Genomic DNA, 19,949 nt, shown 5'->3' on the forward strand with positions numbered 1-19,949 from the left:
TCACTTCCTTCTCTGTGTTTTCTCCCTTCCCCCTCTCCCTGGATTGGTGGTGGGGGCAGAGATGGCAGGTGGGGAAATGCCTCTGTGATTTTGCTGCAGCACCCAAATTGCATAAATACTTTGGGAATGGATGATGTTGATTAATTTTGCATTTATACACAAGTAATCTGAGGTTTTAACAACTGAAAGGATTTGCTCAAAGTTACATAGAGAGCAAGTAACAAAACCAAGTTTTAACCTCGTCTACTGACTCCATCATTTTTTCAAATCTTGGATCTGCTGTTTTATATCTTTTGATAATATACTTTGCTCCTCTAGGCCTTACTTATTTCATATGTAAAATAAAAGGATTGTATTAATGATAAATACAATGCTTCCTAGTCCTGTACCCTATGATCTCATAATTTGGGTTCCATCACTGTCAGTTCATTCCTATGGACTAACAACACATTTTCACTTCCATGTTGCCTCTTTTCAAATGCAAATCCTTGTGTAGGAGGCATAATCCACTATGGCAGTGCCTTTTATTCATATCATTCTAAGAAGCACCATGGTATTCTAGAAAGAACACTATGCTCCTTAAAAATATCTTGGCTTAAATTTGGCCTCTGCTGCTAACTGTGAAACCAGGCAAAACATAGTGCCTAAGACTAATTTCTCATCTATAAAACAAAGTTAACAATATGTACCCTACATATTAACTGGAACATTATAAATAAAAATAATTGAAAAAGTAAGATTTTAGGAAGTACAGATACTATCATTTCCAGAAGCAATGAGAAACCTCTTAAACCTGGAGAAGTGCACTTTATATTTTATTATAACAAAAAGATATACAATAGAGTCAAGAATTTATGAATTGGAAGGTACCAAAAAGACCATTTCATCTGGTTCATACCTCACCAGAGTTCTACTTTGTAACATTTCTTTAATATGGTCATCCATCCTCATGAAATCCTTGAAGATTTCAAATAAAAGAGTATTCAATGACTCCCAAGGTAGCCCCTTCCATTTTTTGTATATCCTTAATTATTAGTTTCCCCTAATATCAAGCTGAAATCTCCTTTGTATTGATGCCCTTTTTGGGGGGGGAAACAGAACTCATATAATCCTTCTTCTTCACACTAACTTGTCAGATATTTAGAGATGTTTTATTTCCATGATAAATATCTCCAGACTTTTCACTACATCTTCCAATGTTATGAGTTCTAAGTCTCACCATTTCATTTATCTTTCTTAGGAAACATTCAATCTATCAATGTCCTTTCTGAAATGTGGTATTTGAAACTTCAATTTAATTCAATAAACAATTACTTACTGCTTCTTATTATATATTAAGCTCCAGTAGGTGCTAGGCATACAAAGAGATGACAAAAATCTGTTTTCACTTGCATTGAAACAAAAGCCACCTGCATACTAATGGAAAGTAAAGTATAACTAAAATATAACTAAGGAGATCAAATAATAATTAGACAATAGCTACAAAAAAGAATGTAATAGATACAAAGAAGTGAGCTGATTCAAGTTATGTATTTTTTATAAACACAACACAGTAGTTTATGGTTTCAAGAATTCTAAACAAGGTTCTAACATAGTTTACTTTTATTTTTCATGGGCACAAGAAATTTGCAATTAAAAATTATTTCAAATATCATAGGTTAACTTGTCCCTAATGCTCAAGTGAGGTCACCAAAATCTACATTTCTTCATTTACTAAGAATTTTGAGGCATTTGAAGGCATATATGTTAAACATGATAGAAACATATGCTAAATCCAATATACGCATACATATTTATACAATTATCATGCTGCACAAGAAAAATGAAATCAAACCAGTAAAAAAAAAAAAAGGAAAAAAGAAAGAAAAAGTGAAACAAAATAAAATGCAAGCAAGCAACAGCAAATAGAGTGAGAACGCTATGTTGTGAACCACATTCAATTCCAACTGTCCTCTCTTTGGGTGTACATAGTTCTCTTCATCATTGAACAATTGGAACTGGTTTGAATCACCTCATTGTTGAAGAGAGTCATATCCATCAGAGTTGATCATCATATAATCTTATTGTTGCCATGTATAATGATTTCCTGGTTCTGCTCATTTCACTTAGCATCAATTCATGTATGTCTCTCCAGGCCTCTCTGAACTCATCTTGCTGGTCATTTCTTACAGAAGAATAATATTCCATAACATTCATATAAAACAGTTTATTCAGCCATTCTCCAATCTGTGGCCATCCATTCATTTTCCAGTTTCTTGCCACTAGAAAAAGGGCTGCCACAAATATTTTTGCACTTGTGGGTCCCTTTCCTTCCTTTAATATCTTTTTGGGTTATAAGCCCAGTAGAAACACTACTGGATCAAAGGGTATTCAAAAGGTTCTCTTGCAAGAATTCAAAAAAGATCTTAAAAGAGAGTTAAAAGAAAAATAGGAAAAGTATTGAGAACTTTGGAAAAAGAAACAGAAATTGTCCCAAGAAAATCACTCCTTAAAAATAGATTTGGTGAATTAGAAAAAGGATACAACTCCTTAAAAATAGATTTGATGAAATGAAAAAAGAAAACTACTTAAAAAACATAATTAATGAAAAAAAGCAAGAACTACTCCCTAAAATATGTAATCAGTGAAATGGGGAAAAAATCCAATGAACAAAACAACTTATTTAAAAATTCAATTGACCAAATGCAAAAGGTGTTAAAAAAGCTAACTGAGGAAAATAATTCGCTAAGAATTAGAATTGTATAAATGGAAGTGAATAACTCAATGAGACATCAAGAATCAGTCAAACAACCCCCCTCCCCTAAAATAGAAGAAAATGTAAGATACCTCACTGGGAAAACAACTTACCAGGAAAATAGATCTAGGAGAGACAACCTAAGAATAATTGAACTACCTGAAAATCATAATTAAAAAAAAGAGCCTGGACAACATCTTTCAAGAGTATGTGGATATTGACTATATCATGACTTCTAAGAAATCATCAAGAAAAGTAGTCCTAATGTCCTAGAATCAGAGGGTAAAATAGCAATTGGAAGAATACATCAATTATCTCCTGAAAGAGACCTTAAGATGAAAACTCCAAGGAGTATTGTATCTAAATTCCAGAATTATCAGTTCAAGGAGAAAATGATAAGCAGCCAGAAAGAAACAATTCAAATATTAAAGAGCCACAATCAGGACAACTGAGAATCTATTAGCTTCCACTTTAAAATATGGAAGAGCCTAGAATATGATACTCTGGAGGACAAAGGAGCAACCACAAACCACTTATCCAGCAAAATTAAACATTATCTTTCAGGGGAAAAGATGGACATTCAATAAAAAGGGGATTTTCATTTATTTTTGATTAAAAAACCAAAATAAATAGAACTTTTGATTTCCAAATACAGAACTCAAGATGAGCACAAAAAGGAAAAAAAAAAAAAGGTAAAATCTATGTTTTTTAAGGGTTAAAATATTTTCTTCCCTATATGGGAAAATGATATCTTTAACTCTTGAGAACAGTAGCTTTGTTAAGGGTATACTTAGAGAGTGTAGGTATAATGTGACTTTATTGTGATGATATAAAAATAAACAAGGGATAGAAAAGGGATTTTACTAAAAGAAGAGGAAACAGATGGTAAAATGGGGTAAAGTGCATCACATGAAGAGACAAAAAAGACCTATTATAGATGAAGGAAAGAAGGGAGAATGACTAATATTGTTTAAACCTTAATCTCATTAGATTTGTCTCAAAGAGAAAATATTAGGCATTTTAGTTTAATATAGAAACTTGTCTTACCTTCTAGAGTTGTAAGAGGGGAAAGGGGAAAGGGAAATGAAGAGACTAATAGAAGGGAGAACAGAAAAGTAAAAGGGGAAAAGGATAAGAAAAGGACATGGGCTGTAAAAGGGGGGGGGAAGATTGAAGGAGGTGGTTGTCAGAAGCAAAACACTGGTGAGGAGGGAAAAGGGGAAAGGAGAGAGAAAAGTTAAACAAGAAAAATAGGATCTGGGGAAATATAGATTTAATAATTTTAACTGTGAATGTAAATGGGATGAATTCTCTCATAAATCAGAAGTAGATAGAAGTCAGGACTTAAAGCCAGAATCCTACAATATTTTGTTTATAAGAAAAACATTTAAATCAAAGTGATACATACAGAGCAAAGGTAAAAGGCTGAAGCAGAATCTATTATACTTCAGCTGAAGTAAAAAAAAAAAAAAAAGCAGGGGTGTGATTCTTATCTCAGATTAAGTAAAAGCAAAAATGGGATCTAATTAAGAGAAATAAGGAAGAAAAAATACTTTCCTAACAGTACCATCAATAATGAAGTAATACAAATACTAAACATATATTCACCAAGTGATATAGCATTCAAATTCCTAATGTAGAAATCAAAAGAGTTGCTAGAAGAAAGGTAGCAAAACTATACTATTGAGGGATTTCAACCTTTCTTTATCAGAGCTACATAACTCCAACCACAAAATAAACAAGAAATGTTAGGATTACAAGGTACTAACTCAGGTTGTCTAAACAATTCTCTAGGTCAGAATTAACACCTTTAGTTCACATCTTTAAAAGGAGTTTACTCCTTTAGTCTTCTGAAAGGAGTTTATACCTTTGGAATACCCACAAGCCCATTCTCTGGGAGGATATAAGGAGCCACCAAGACTGCCTCCAGGGAGATTGAGTTTGGATGGCAGTCTGGATTGAGTCAAAGAGAAGACGTCCCATGGATTCCCAAATCCAGCAATCCCACACTTTTGGAGGGGAAGGATCCAGAAGCCTCCCACAGAGGAAAAAATTATACAGAAAGAAACCTCCTCCCAGAAGATTATAATTGAGATACCATCAGAACATTTACAAAGAAAGAAGGTAAATAAACAAATAAGCAAATAAACAAGAAAGAGTTAATAAAAATTTAGAGAAATCAGGTATGATAAACCTTTGAAGAAAACTGAATGGAGAAAGGGATTTAGTTTTTTATTGGTGGTATCCATGTACCTACATAAAAATTTACTATGTATTATAGCATAAAAATTTGAAAAGCAAATGCAAAATATAAATGTATCCTTTTCATATCATGCTGCAATAAAAGTTACATGTAATAAAGGGTCAGAGAAAAAGAGATAAAATAATTGAAAACTAAATTTTGGAACTAAATTAAATTAGAAACTAAATAATCTAATTCTAAAGAATTAGGTGAATGAAGAAAAAATTAAAACAATAATTAGGTGCTATTTTGCCCATTTGTATGCCAATAAATCTGATAGTCTAAAAGAAATGGATGGATATTTACAAAAATATAGATTTCTCCAATTAACAGAGGAGAAACTAAATTTCTTAAACAGTTCTGTTTTAGGAAAAAAAATGAAGAGGCTATTAATGATCTCCCTTAGAAAAACTTTGTAGGGTCAAATAGATTTACAAGGGAATTCTACTAACTATTTAAAAAGCAATTAATTCAATTACTATGAAAACTATTTGAAAAATAGGGAAAGAAGTCCTATGAAATTCCTTTTAAGACACAGATATGGTGTGATATCTAAATAAGGTAGGGTCTAAAAAGAGAAAGAAAATTATAGACCAATTTCCCTAATGAATTTTGATGCAAAAATCTCAAATAAAATATTAACAAAGAGGTCACAACAACTTACTGGAATGCAGGGCTGGTTTAATATTAGGAAACTCAGCATAATTGACTATATCAATAATCATACTAACAGAAATCATATGATTATTTCAATAGATGGAGAAAAAGCATTTGACAAAATCCAACACCCATTCCTATTAAAAACTATAGAGAATATAGAAATGGAGTTTTCCTTAAACTAAAAACCATAAGCAAATATCATATATGATGGGGATAAACTAGATCAGGGGTGAAATAAGGTTGCCCACTATCACCATTAGTAGTCAATATTGCATTAGAAATGTTAGCTTTATAGATACCACAAGGACTGGAAGCACGACTTACCAGCTGAAGAGAATCTGGAGTTTCAACAGGAAAGGTCAGTTCTCAGGGGAGGAATAAGAGAGACCAGCACAGACGGTGGGGTAGGGGCACACTGCGCCCATTGCGCTGGGAAGGGCTCTGGGATCAGAGAAGCCACTGAGGTAAAGGAATCTGGCACAGGCTGTTAGCTCTTCTCTGCTAATTATTTAGCAGTTCAGAAGAGAAAGCCAAAATATTTTAAAACTCAGATTAGATTTTCCCCAATCCTGGGGGTGACTCAGCAGAGAATCGGCACCAGGGGGTGCGGCCTCAGCTACCACCTGAGAATAGTTAAGAGATTGACAAGTGGGTGGATATGGCCCAAGGCAACACACTCTGCCTAGTTTAGCTGGAGGGAGTGGAACTCAGCTCCAGGAAGTCCCAGAGAAGCGGAACCTTAGAACTAGGGACCGCGGTTTCTGGCAGACACTTCCAGTTTGAGCGCAGGGGCTTCTCACATCACCTGCTGCAGACATCCACTCCCCACCCGGACACATAAGCTGGGCTTCCTGCTGTCTTTACTATTCTATGCCCTCGAAGCACAGTAGTGCTAATCACCTCTGAGGCACTTCCAGGGAGGGGGTGGGGAACTCTCTCCCAGAGCTCTATCTTAGCTCAGGCGCAGGAGCCGCTGCATCCATCCGGTCTGGGAGGAAGCTGGTAAAGAAGTAAATAATTTCCTACCCCAGGGACAGACCCCAAAACATTTTTTTTAAATATGAGCAAAAAAGCTAGAAAAACCATAGATTCCTTCTACACAGAGAAAGAGCGGGTATCCAACCCTGAGGAAGTTGACAGCAGAGAGTCAGCAGACAACAACCTAAAGGGGAACGATTCCTGCCCCCCATCACATAACTCTCTCCTAGAAGAAGCTCTTAAAAAATTGAAGGAGATAGAAGAAAAATGGGGCAAGGAAAGGGAAGCTATGATAGAAAATAACAACGTCCTGAAATTGGAGTTGGAAAAAATAAAGAATTCACAGGAGATGCAGGGAAACAAAATTTATGAATTAGAAAAGGTTAAAAAAACACAGGAAAGTAGGATTTCTGAATTGGAAAAGATAAAAAAGTCTCAAGAAAATAGAATTTCTGAATTGGAAAAAGAAAATAATTCTCAAAAAAAAAATTAGGGAAATGGAAAAAAATTCAATAGAGCAAAATAATTCATTTAAAAACGAAATTGGGCATTTACAAAAAGAACTAAAAACTGTGAAAGAAGAAAATAACTCCTTAAAAGTCAGGATGGAACAAATAGAAATGAATGATTCACAGAGAACCCAAGAATCAGTCAAACAAAACAAAAAAAAATGAGAAGCTGGAGAACAACGTCAAATACTTACTGGGAAAATCTATAGACCTGGAAAATAGATCTAGGAGAGATAATCTGCGGATTATTGGACTTCCAGAAAACTATGACCAAAAAAAGAGCCTAGATTCTATTTTACAGGAAATTATCAAGGAGAACTGTCCAGAGATAATAGAAACAGAAGGGAAAGTAGATGTGGAAAGAATTCATCGAACTCCTTCTGAAATAGACCCTAAAAAAAGAACACCACGGAATATAGTGGCTAAGCTGTAGAATTACCACACAAAGGAGAAAATCCTGCAAGCAGCTAGAAAAAAACAATTTAAATACCAAGGTGCCACAATAAGGGTCACCCAAGATCTGGCTGCCTCCACATTAAAAGATAGAAGGGCCTGGAACCTGATATTCCGTAAGGCAAAAGATCAAGGACTGCAACCAAGAATGAACTACCCACCTAAGTTTAGCATCTTTTTCCATGGAAGAAGATGGTCATTCAATGAAATAGAGGAATTCCATATGTTTCTAAGAAAAAAACCAGACTTAAACAAAAAATTTGATCTACATCCACAAGACTGAAGAGAAACAGAAAAAGGTACACAGAACCCTTGAGAACTGTAACTCTGTTGTGGGTATATAAAAAAATACTCAAGGATAATTTGATTTTACTGATATAAAAGAAAAAAAGGGGGGTGTAGTAAAGGGAAGGAGGTCGGTTCAGAAAAAGGGGAAGGAGTGATAAAAAGAGGGAAACTACATCCCAGGAAGAGGCATAGAAAATACACCATATCTGAGGGAACTTAGTGAGGGGGAGAATCATTGTGTGAATCTTACTCTCATCAGGAGAAATGTTAGCTTTAGAAGTAAAAAAAAAAATTAGAATAGGTAATGTCATCTTTGTAGATGACACACTGGCATACTTAGAGAATCTGTGCGAATCAACTAAAAAACTATTAGAAAGAATTAACAACTTGAGCAAAGTTGCAGGGTACAAAATAAATCCACACAAATCATTGACATTTCTATATGCTACTAACACAATCCAGCAGCAAGAGATACAAAGAGAAATTCCACTTAAAATAACTATAAGCAATATATAAGATTTGGGAGTCTACATGGCAAGACAAAGTCAGGAACTATGTAAACACAGGTACAAAACACTTCACATAAATAAAGTTAGATCTAAACAGTTGGAAGCATAGGAAGTCTCATGGATAGGTCAAGCTAATATAATACGAATGACAATTCTATCTAAATTAATCTACTTATTCAGTGCCATAATCAATCAAGTTACCAAGGAATTACAGAGCTAGGAAAAAAAATAACAAAATTCATCTGGAAGGACAAATGGTCAAGAATTCAATGGAATTAATGAAAAAATGCAAATGAAGTTAACCTCACTGCACCACATCTAAAACTACATTATAAAATACTGGTTATCAAGACCATTTGATAATGGCCAAGAAATATAATAGTTGTTCAGTGGAATACACTAGGTTCACAAGACACAATAGTCAGTGACTATAGTAATGTTATATTTGATAAATTGAAGGATTCCAGCTTCTGGGATAAAAACTCATTATTTGATAAAAATTGCTAGAAAAATTAGAAAATGGTGTGGCAGAAACTAGGCATTCATCAAAATAAGGTTGAAATGGATTCATTATTTAGACATAAAGGGTGATATTATAAGCAAATTAAGAGACTAAAGGATAGTCTACTTCTCAGATCTGTGGAGAAGGAAGGAATTTATGGCAAAAGGAGTTGGGTACATTATCAGTTGCAAAATGAATAATTTTGACTATATTAAGTTAAAAAAATTGTACAAACAAAACCAATGCATACAACATTGGAAGAGCAATAGAAAACTAGGAAAAATTATATCCAAGGTTTTTTACAAAGGTCTATTTCTAAAATATATAGAGAATTAACACAAATTTATAAGACTACAAGCCATTCTCCAATGGATACATGGTTAATGGATATGAATAAACAATCTTCAGGGAAAAAAAAATATTAAAGCCCCATCTAGTCACATGTAAAAATGCTCTAAATCACAATTGATTAGGGAAATGCAAATTAGGACTACTCCAAGGTACTACTACACACCTCTCAGATTGGCTAAGATGACAGGAAAAAATAATGATCAATTTTGGAGAGAATGTGGAAAAACTGGGGCACTAATACATTGTTGATAGAGTTGTAAACTGATCCAACAATACTGGAAAGCAGTTTGGAACTATGCCCAAAGAGCTATCAAACTATGCATTCTCTTTGATCTAGTAATGTCTCTATTAGGTATTTATGCCAAATAGATCCTAAAATTTTATAGCAACTTTCTCTGCTTAATGCATCATTTATCAAAAAATATAGAGAGAACTGAATCAAATGTATAAAAAATACAAGTAATTTCCCAACTCATAAATGATCAAAGGATATGAATAGGCAGTTTGCAGAAGAAGAAATCAAAGTTATCTATAGTTAAATGAAAAAAAAAAGACACATTAAACAGTTCTTATACCTATCAGAATGGCTGGTTTGACAGAAAAATAAAAAATGACAATATTGGAGAGTTATGGTAAAATTGGCATATTAAAGAATTGTTGGTTATATCATGATCCTACCATCTTGTAGAGCAATTTGGAACTTTATCCACTTTGATCCAGAAATGCCATTAATGTGTCTCAATTCTGAATAAATTTGGGAAAAAAAGGGACCTAAATGTACACAAATATTCATAGTAATTTATTTTGTGGTGGCAAAGTATTGAAAATTGAGGGGATGCTCATCAACTACGGAATAGATGATGAAGTACTATATGAATGGAATATTGGTATAGTGGATGGAATATTGATTGAATACTTTGGTGCTATATGAAATGATATGAAGTATGCTTTTGGAAAAACCTGGAAAGACTTGCATAAACTGATACAAAATATAACAGGCAGGGCAGCTAGGTGGTGCAGTGGATAGAGCACCAGCCTTGAATTCAGGAGGACCCGAGTTCAAATTTTAACTCAGACACTTAACATTTCTTAGCTGTGTGACCCTGGGCAAGTCACTTAACCCCAGCCTCAAAAACCAGGAGAACAGTGCATATAATAACAACAAAATTATATAATGATCAACTGTGAATAATTTAGTTACACTCAACAATACAACAATTCCAGACAATTCTCTAAGAATTTATAATGAAAAAGGTTACCCACCTCCAGACAAAGAACTGGCAGTGTATGAATGCAGGTCAAAGAATAGTTTTTAAATTTTTTTCTTTATTTGTCTGTTTTTGTTGTTTTTGGTCTTTCCCCTGTCCCATAACATAGATAACATGAAAATGCTTTGAATAATTACATACATGTAATATATACATTATATACACATATGTGCATAATATATATGTAATATATCATATGTATTATATACATTACATACATATGTAATATACTATATATATATAAATACATATATACATACATACACATATATATTTGTGTGATACATACATAAAATTGATTGACTTCTCAGGAACATGAAGAAGGATAAGAAAGGAAGGAGAGAATTTGGAATTCAAAATTTTTAAATTGTTTTTACACGTAGTTGGAAAAAAATAAATAATAAATAAATAAATAAAATAAAAAATTTTTAAAGACTCTATATTATCCTATGTTTGAGTGTTATATTTTTTCAAGCGCCTTTTTTCTGTATCTATTAATATAACCAAATGGTTTTTATTACTAATATGTTAACTTAAATTTATATTAATTACAAATAATACTTTTTAAATTATTCAAAATTGGGTGGAATAATAGAGCTTTTACCTTATTACCAGATTGTAAATGGCTGAGAATTAAGAGAGGTCTCTGGGAAGACAGGCACACTAATAAACAAATAAATTTATCTAACCATTCTGGAAAGCAATATGAAATTATATGCAAAGTCATTAAACTGAGCGCATACCCTTTAACCCACTGAGATTATGATAAACCATATATCCTAAAGAGGTCAAAGATCTTTCAATAATAGGACCCATATGCATTAAAAAAATCAGTATTTTTGGTAGCAAAGAACTGGAAATAAAATAGGAATAGTTAAACAAATTATGATTTTTGAATGCAATTAAGTATAGTATGCTCTAACAAATATTGAAAAGAATGAATTCAGAAATTCCTAGAAAGACTTATGTGAAATAACAGAGTTCAGTAGGCAGAACTAGGAGAAAAATTTAGAAAAGTATTGCAAATTTATATAGAAAATCTGTGAATGAATTAAGAAATCTGATCAATGAAGTGACCGATGGTGGATTACATTAGAAGTTCTGAAGTATGTTTTCCATCTCTGTAGAGATGGGATGATTTAGAGATAAAAAATGAGATTTTTCATATATGGTCAATGTGTTGATTTATTTTGTTTGAAATGAAGCAAGAACAGAGGAAGGATAAAATAACAAAAGAACAGAAGGAAGTTGAGGAGAACATATGAATGGAGGAAAGTTATATAACTAATTGTGTTTAAGTTAATACTCATTAAAATTATATATATATATATATATATATATATATATATATATGTATATACAATATACTCATACACATATAATTTCATATGTAATCCTGTTTTCTGGAAATGTTTACACTTATTTTTTTTTTTTTTTTTTTTTTTTTTTTTTTTTTGTGTGCGAATATCACTTTCTTGTTGCACAATAAACATTAGAATCCGAAGGTACATGCAACCTGGGCAGACAGATATTAGTGCTAACAATTTTCATTCCCCTCCCAGTGTTTCTTCTCTGGGTGCAGCTACCTCTGTCCATCATTGATCAACTGGAAGTGAGTTGGATCTTCTTTATGTTGAAGATTTCCACTTCCATCAGAATACATCCTCATACAGCATTGTTGTTGAAGTGTACAGTGATCTTCTGGTTCTGCTCATTTCACTCAGCATCAGTTGATTTAAGTCTCTCCAGGCCTCTCTATATTCCTCCTGCTGGTCATTTCTTACCGAGCAATAATATTCCATAATCTTCATATACCACAATTTACCCAACCATTCTCCAACTGATGGACATCCATTCATCCTCCAGTTTCTAGCTACAACAAAAAGAGCTGCCACAAACATTTTGGCACATATATGTCTCTTTCCGCTCTTTAGTATTTCTTTGGGATATAATCCCAGTAGTAGCGCTGCTGGGTCAAAGGGTATGCACAGTTTGATAACTTTTTGGGCATAATTCCAGATTGCTCTCCAGAATGGCTGGATTCTTTCACAACTCCACCAGCAATGTATTAGTGTCCCAGTTTCCCCACATCCCCTCCAACATTTGTCATTATTTGTTCCTGTCATCTTAGCCAATCTGACAGGTGTGTAGTGGTATCTCAGAGTGGTCTTAATTTGCATTTCTCTGATCAGTAGTGATTTGGAACACTCTTTCATGTGAGTGGATATAGTTTCAATTTCTTCCTCTGAGAATTGTCTGTTCATATCCTTTGACCATTTATCAATTGGAGAATGGTTCGGTTTCTTATAAATTTGGGTCAGTTCTCTATATATTTTGGAAATGAGACCTTTGTCAGAACCTTTGTTTTTAAAAATATTTTCCCAATTTGTTACTTCCCTTCTAATCTTGTTTGCATTAGTATTATTTGTACAGAAACTTTTTAGTTTGATGTAATCAAAATCTTCTATTTTGTGATCAATAATGATCTCTAGTTCTCCTCTGGTCATAAATTCCTTCCTCCTCCACAAGTCTGAGAGGTAGATTATCCTCTGTTCCTCGAATCTATTTATTATCTCCCTCTTTATGCCTAAATCATGGACCCATTTTGATCTTATCTTGGTATATGGTGTTAAGTGTGGATCCATATCTAATTTCTGCCATACTAATTTCCAGTTTTCCCAACAGTTTTTTCCGAATAATGAATTTTTATCCCTAATGTTGGAATCTTTGGGTTTGTCAAAGATTAGATTGCTATAGATGTACCCTTTTTTGTCCTTTGTATCTAATCTGTTCCACTGATCTACCGGTCTATTTCGTAGCCAATACCAAATGGTTTTGGTGACTGCTGCTATATAATATAGCTTTAGATCAGGTACACTTAGACCACCTTCCTCTGAGTTTTTTTTCATTAGTTCCCTTGCAATTCTTGACCTTTTATTCTTCCATATGAATTTTGTTGTTATTTTTTCTAGGTCATTAAAATAGTTTCTTGGGAGTCTGATTGGTATAGCACTAAATAAATAGATTAGTTTGGGGAGTATTGTCATCTTTATTATATTCGCTCGGCCTATCCAAGAGCACTGAATGTCTTTCCAATTATTTAAATCTGATTTTATTTTTGTGGCAAGTGTTTTGTAATTTTTCTCATATAATTCCTGACTTTTCTTTGGTAGATGGATTCCCAAATATTTTATACTCTCAACATTTGTTTGGAATGGAATTTCTCTTTGTATCTCTTGCTGTTGCATTTTGTTAGTGATATATAAAAATGCCGAGGATTTATGTGGATTTATTTTGTATCCTGCCACTTTGCTGAAATTTTGAATTATTTCTAGTAGTTTTTTAGCAGAGTCTTTGGGGTTCTCTAAGTATACCATCATGTCATCTGCAAAAAGTGATAGTTTGATTTCCTCATTTCCTACTCTAATTCCTTGAATCTCTTTCTCGGCTCTTATTGCCGAGGCTAGCGTTTCTAGTACTATATTGAATAGTAATGGTGATAGTGGGCAACCTTGTTTCACTCCTGATCTTACTGGGAAAGGTTGCAGTTTATTTCTATTGCATATTATGCTTACTGACGGTCTTAAATATATACTCCTGATTATTCTAAGGAATAATCCATTTATTCCTATACTCTCAAGAGTTTTTAGTAGGAATGGATGTTGGATTTTGTCAAATGCTTTTTCTGCATCTATTGAGATGATCATATGGTTCTTATTAATTTGATTATTAATATGGTCAATTATATTAATAGTTTTCCTAATATTAAACCAGCCCTGCATTCCTGGAATAAATCCTACTTGATCATAGTGTATTATCTTGGAGATGATTTTCTGAAGTCTTTTTGCTAATATCTTATTTAAGATTTTAGCATCAATATTCATTAAGGAGATTGGTCTATAATTTTCTTTCTCAGTTTTCGATCTACCAGGTTTAGGTATCAGTACCATGTCTGTGTCATAAAAGGAGTTTGGTAGGACTCCTTCATCCCCTATTTTTTCAAATAATTTATATAACATTGGGGCTAATTGTTCTTTAAATGTTTGGTAGAATTCACATGTGAATCCATCTGGCCCTGGGGATTTTTTCCTGGGGAGTTGATTAATAGCTTGTTCTATTTCTTTTTCTGAAATGGGACTATTTAAGCAATTTATCTCCTCCTCTGTTAATCTAGGGAGCCTATATTTTTGGAGAAAGTCATCCATTTCACTTAAGTTATCAAATTTATTGGCATAAAGTTGGGCAAAGTAACTCCTTATTATTTCTCTAATTTCCTCTTCATTGGTGGAAAGATCCCCCTTTTCATTTGTAAGACTATCAATTTGATTTTCCTCTTTCTTTTTTTTGATCAAATTTACCAAAGGTTTATCTATTTTATTGGCTTTTTCATAAAACCAACTCTTGGTTTTATTTATTAATTCAATAGTTTTTTTACTTTCAATTTTATTGATTTCTCCTTTTAATTTTTGTATTTCGAGTTTAATTTTTGGTTGGGGGTTTATAATTTGGTCTTTTTCTAGCCTTTTAAGTTGTAAGCCCAATTCGTTAATCTTCTCTTTCTCAATTTTCTTCAAATAAGCCTCTAAAGATATAAAATTTCCCCTTATTACCGCTTTAGCTGCATCCCAAAGATTTTGATATGATGTCTCATCATTATCATTATCTTGGGTGAAATTGTTAATTGTTTCTATAATTTGCTCTTTCACCCAGTCATTCTTTAAGATGAGATTATTCAGTTTCCAATTACTTTTTGGTCTATTTACCCCTAACTTTTTACTGAATGTAGCTTTTATTGCATTGTGATCTGAGAAGAAGGCATTTATTATTTCTGCCTTCCTACATTTAATTTTGAGATCTTTATGTCCTAATATATGGTCAATTTTTGTATAGGATCCATGAACTGCTGAGAAGAAAGTATATTCCTTCCTATTGCCATTCAGTTTTCTCCAAAGGTCTATCATACCTAGTTTTTCTAATGTTCTATTTACTTTTTTAATTTCTTTCTTGTTTGTTTTGTGGTTTGATTTGTCTAAATCTGAGAGTGCTAGGTTGAGATCTCCCACTATTATAGTTTTACTGTCTATTTCTTCTTGCAGTTCTCTTAACTTTTCCTTTAGAAAGTTAGATGCTATACCACTTGGTGCATATATGTTTAGTATTGATATGGCTTCATTATTTATGCTACCTTTCAGCAGGATATAGTTTCCTTCCTTATCTTTTTTAACGAGATCTACTTCTGCTTTTGCTTGATCTGAGATAAGGATAGCTACCCCTGCTTTTTTGGCTTTACCTGAAGCATAATAAGCTCTGTTCCAACCTTTTACCTTTACTCTGTATGTATCTCCCTGCTTTAAGTGTGTTTCCTGTAGACAACATATTGTAGGGTTCTGCTTTTTGATCCAATCTGCTATCCGTCTCCGTTTGATGGGATCGTTCATCCCATTTACATTTACAGTTAAAATTACTAATTCTGTATTTCCTGCCATCGTATTATCCCCAGATTATACTTTTTTCCCTTGACCCCCCTGATCCCCCTCCCCGATATTTAATTTACAAACCCCCCTTGTGACGCGCAACCCTCCCTCTTTTTTTTTTTTTTTTTTTTAGGATCCCTCCCCCCTCCCTCCAAGTCCCTTCACTTATTCTCCTTTTCCTTTCCCCTTTTCCTCTCCCCCCTTTTAATGAGGTGAGAGAAAATTCTCTGAAAAACAAATATGTTAATTATTTACTCTTTGAGCCTCTTCTGATGAGAGTAAGATTCACACAATGATTCTCCCCCTCACTAAGTTCCCTCAGATATGGTGTATTTTCTATGTCTCTTCCTGGGATGTAGTTTCCCTCTTTTTATCACTCCTTCCCCTTTTTCTGAACCGACCTCCTTCCCTTTACCACACCCCCCTTTTTTTCTTTTATATCAGTAAAATCAAATTATCCTTGAGTATTTTTTATATACCCACAACAAAGTTACAGTTCTCAAGGGTTCTGTGTACCTTTTTCTGTTTCTCTTCAGTCTTGTGGATGTAGATCAAATTTTTTGTTTAAGTCTGGTTTTTTTCTTAGAAACATATAGAATTCCTCTGTTTCATTGAATGACCATCTTCTTCCATGGAAAAAGATGCTAAACTTAGCTGGGTAGTTCATTCTTGGTTGCAGTCCTTGATCTTTTGCCTTTCGGAATATCAGGTTCCAGGCCCTTCTATCTTTTAATGTGGAGGCAGCCAGATCTTGGGTGACCCTTATTGTGGCACCTTGGTATTTAAATTGTTTTTTTCTAGCTGCTTGCAGGATTTTCTCCTTTGTGTGGTAATTCTGCAGCTTAGCCACAATATTCCGTGGTGTTCTTTTTTTAGGGTCTATTTCAGAAGGAGTTCGATGAATTCTTTCCACATCTACTTTCCCTTCTGTTTCTATTATCTCTGGACAGTTCTCTTTGATAATTTCCTGTAAAATAGAATCTAGGCTCTTTTTTTGGTCATAGTTTTCTGGAAGTCCAATAATCCGCAGATTATCTCTCCTAGATCTATTTTCCAGGTCTATAGATTTTCCCAGTAAGTATTTGACGTTGTTCTCCAGCTTCTCATTTTTTTTGTTTTGTTTGACTGATTCTTGGGTTCTCTGTGAATCATTCATTTCTATTTGTTCCATCCTGACTTTTAAGGAGTTATTTTCTTCTTTCACAGTTTTTAGTTCTTTTTGTAAATGCCCAATTTCATTTTTAAATGAATTATTTTGCTCTATTGAATTTTTTTCCATTTCCCTAATTTTTTTTTTTTGAGAATTATTTTCTTTTTCCAATTCAGAAATTCTATTTTCTTGAGACTTTTTTATCTTTTCCAATTCAGAAATCCTACTTTCCTGTGTTTTTTTAACCTTTTCTAATTCACTAATTTTGTTTCCCTGCATCTCCTGTGAATTCTTTATTTTTTCCAACTCCAATTTCAGGACGTTGTTATTCTCTATCATAACTTCCCTTTCCTTGCCCCATTTTTCTTCGATCTCCCTCAATTTCTTAAGAGCTTCTTCTAGGAGAGAGTTATGTGATGGGGGGCAGGAATCGTTCCCCTTTAGGTTGTTATCTTCTGAATCTTTGCTGTTAACTTCCTCGGGGTTGGATACCCGCTCTTTCTCTGTATAGAAGGAATCTATAGTTTTTCTAGCTTTTTTGCTCATACTTAAAAAATGTTTTGGGGTCTGTCCCTGGGGTAGGAAATTATTTACTTCTTTACCAGCTTCCTCCCAGACCGGATGGATGCAGCGGCCCCTGCGCCCGCGCTAAGATAGAGCTCTGGGAGAGAGTTCCCCACCCCCTCCCTGGAAGCGCCTCAGAGGTGATTAGCACTGCTGTGCTTCGAGGGCGTAGAATAGTGAAGACAGCAAGAAGCTCAGCCTATGTGTCCGGGTGGGGAGTGGACGTCTGCAGCAGGTGACGTGAGAAGCCCCTGCGCTCAAACTGGAAGTGTCTTCCAGAAACCGCGGTCCCTAGTTCAAAGGTTCCGCTTCTCTGGGACTTCCTGGAGCTGAGTTCCACTCCCTCCAGCTAAGCTAGGCAGTGTGTGTTGCCTTGGGCCGTATCCACCCACTTGTCAGTCTCTTAACTATTCTCAGGAGGTAGCTGAGGCCACACCCCCTGGTGCCTGAGTCACCCCCAGGGTCCGGGGAAAATCTAATCTGAGTTTTAAAATATTTTGGCTTTCTCTTCTGAACTGCTAAATAATTAGCAGAGAAGAGCTAACAGCCTGTGCCAGATTCCTTTACCTCAGTGGCTTCTCTGATCCCAGAGCCCCTCCCAGCGCAATGGGCGCAGTGTGCCCCTACCCCACCGTCTGTGCTGGTCTTTCTTATTCCTCCCCTGAGAACTGACCTTTCCTGTTGAAACTCCAGATTCTCTTCAGCTGGTAAGTCGTGCTTCCAGTCCTTGTGGTATCTATCAGTCCTGAGCTAATTTTGAGACTTAATTTATCTAATTGGTTGTGAGGGAGTGAGGACATTCACTGAGTCGTGTGTTTCCTCTCCGCCATCTTGGCTCCGCCCCCCCCTGTTTACACTTATTAACATTAAGTTCATGATTAAAGAAAATTATAACTTTTTTTGATGATTGATAGCTTCTAACAAACTTCCCTGAAGCAGCAATAAAATTGGACTCGTTTTCCTTTTGGTCTTTATGCTAAAGGTCAGATACAGATAACTAGAGTAATATAAAGAATCTGTTGACTAGATAAGTATGAGGTATACAGCACATTGTTTTCCTTCTTTCTCATTCTTTTTCCTTTTCATGAAGCATGGCCAAGGGAGCAAGAATATTGATAATTCCACCCAGTTGGAAGAGGGAGGGAAAGTGTGGCCTGCAAAAAGTTGTGACATTCAAAGGGGTCATGTATGTATATATGTGTAATTTTATGTGTGTTTGCATATATGTATTTTATGTATTTTAGAGTTGTCTGCATTGAAACAGTAATTGAACCTGAGTTGATGAGATTATAATGAAAATAAAAATTTAGGATTTATAACTAGGGAACTTCAGAAATTTTAGCCAGTTCACTCTATTTGCTACAAGGAAACCAATACCAAGAGGTTGACTTGCCCAAAGTCATAGACATAGAAAGAATCTGGTTTCTAGATATTCTAATTAAAATTTGGTAAATTATATCTCTCAAATTTTACAGTATTATAAATAAAAACATCTTAGTATTATTTTGAAAATAATTTTGATATTGAGGAATACCCAAAAATGTTTCAATGACTTCCAGGAGCCCATTTGCCAAGACTGTGAGTATCACTATACTAAAAGATAAAAATCACATGCTTCACATCTTTGGCAAAAATCAGCTCTGACATCACATCAAATTAAATGGAGCATTTGACTGGGAGTTAAGAAACCTAAGTCCTCACTTGCCTCTGCCACTAGCTAGATCTGATCTTAAGTAAACTAAGCAAGAACCTTCAACTTCCCAATTATGAAATGGATGAGTTGAATTCGTTGTACTCAAAAGTTCCTTTCAGCCCTAAAATATTTTGTTTTTCTAATAGACTTTATATTTTTAAAATGATTTTGCAAAGCACAATTCCATTGCATCTACCTAGCTAGCCCTGGGCAAGTTGAAATGTTCAATATACGTTAGGAAAAATGTGCAGGGAAATAAAAATGTCATAATATCCATATAGGAGTATCTAGAAAGAGACAAAAATACATCAATTGATAGAAAACATCAAAGAAAGTGTCATTTGCTAGAAAAAGAATACTGGATTTAGTCACAGAACTGCCAGCCAATTCTTATCCCTACTTCTCATTCTCCTTTAGTAAGTCATCACTGCTCTCTTGGTCCCAGTTTCCTCATCTGAAAAATGGGGGTAATTGGACTAGACTATTTTTAAAGTCCTACTCTTTACTCATTATAAAGTTACCTCTTTATTCCCTACATTTTGCACTCTCATGTTATCAATTTCCACACAGTCAT

This window comes from Sminthopsis crassicaudata, chromosome 2, assembly GCF_048593235.1.
Source record: "Sminthopsis crassicaudata isolate SCR6 chromosome 2, ASM4859323v1, whole genome shotgun sequence".
Classification (NCBI taxonomy): Eukaryota; Metazoa; Chordata; class Mammalia; order Dasyuromorphia; family Dasyuridae; genus Sminthopsis; species Sminthopsis crassicaudata.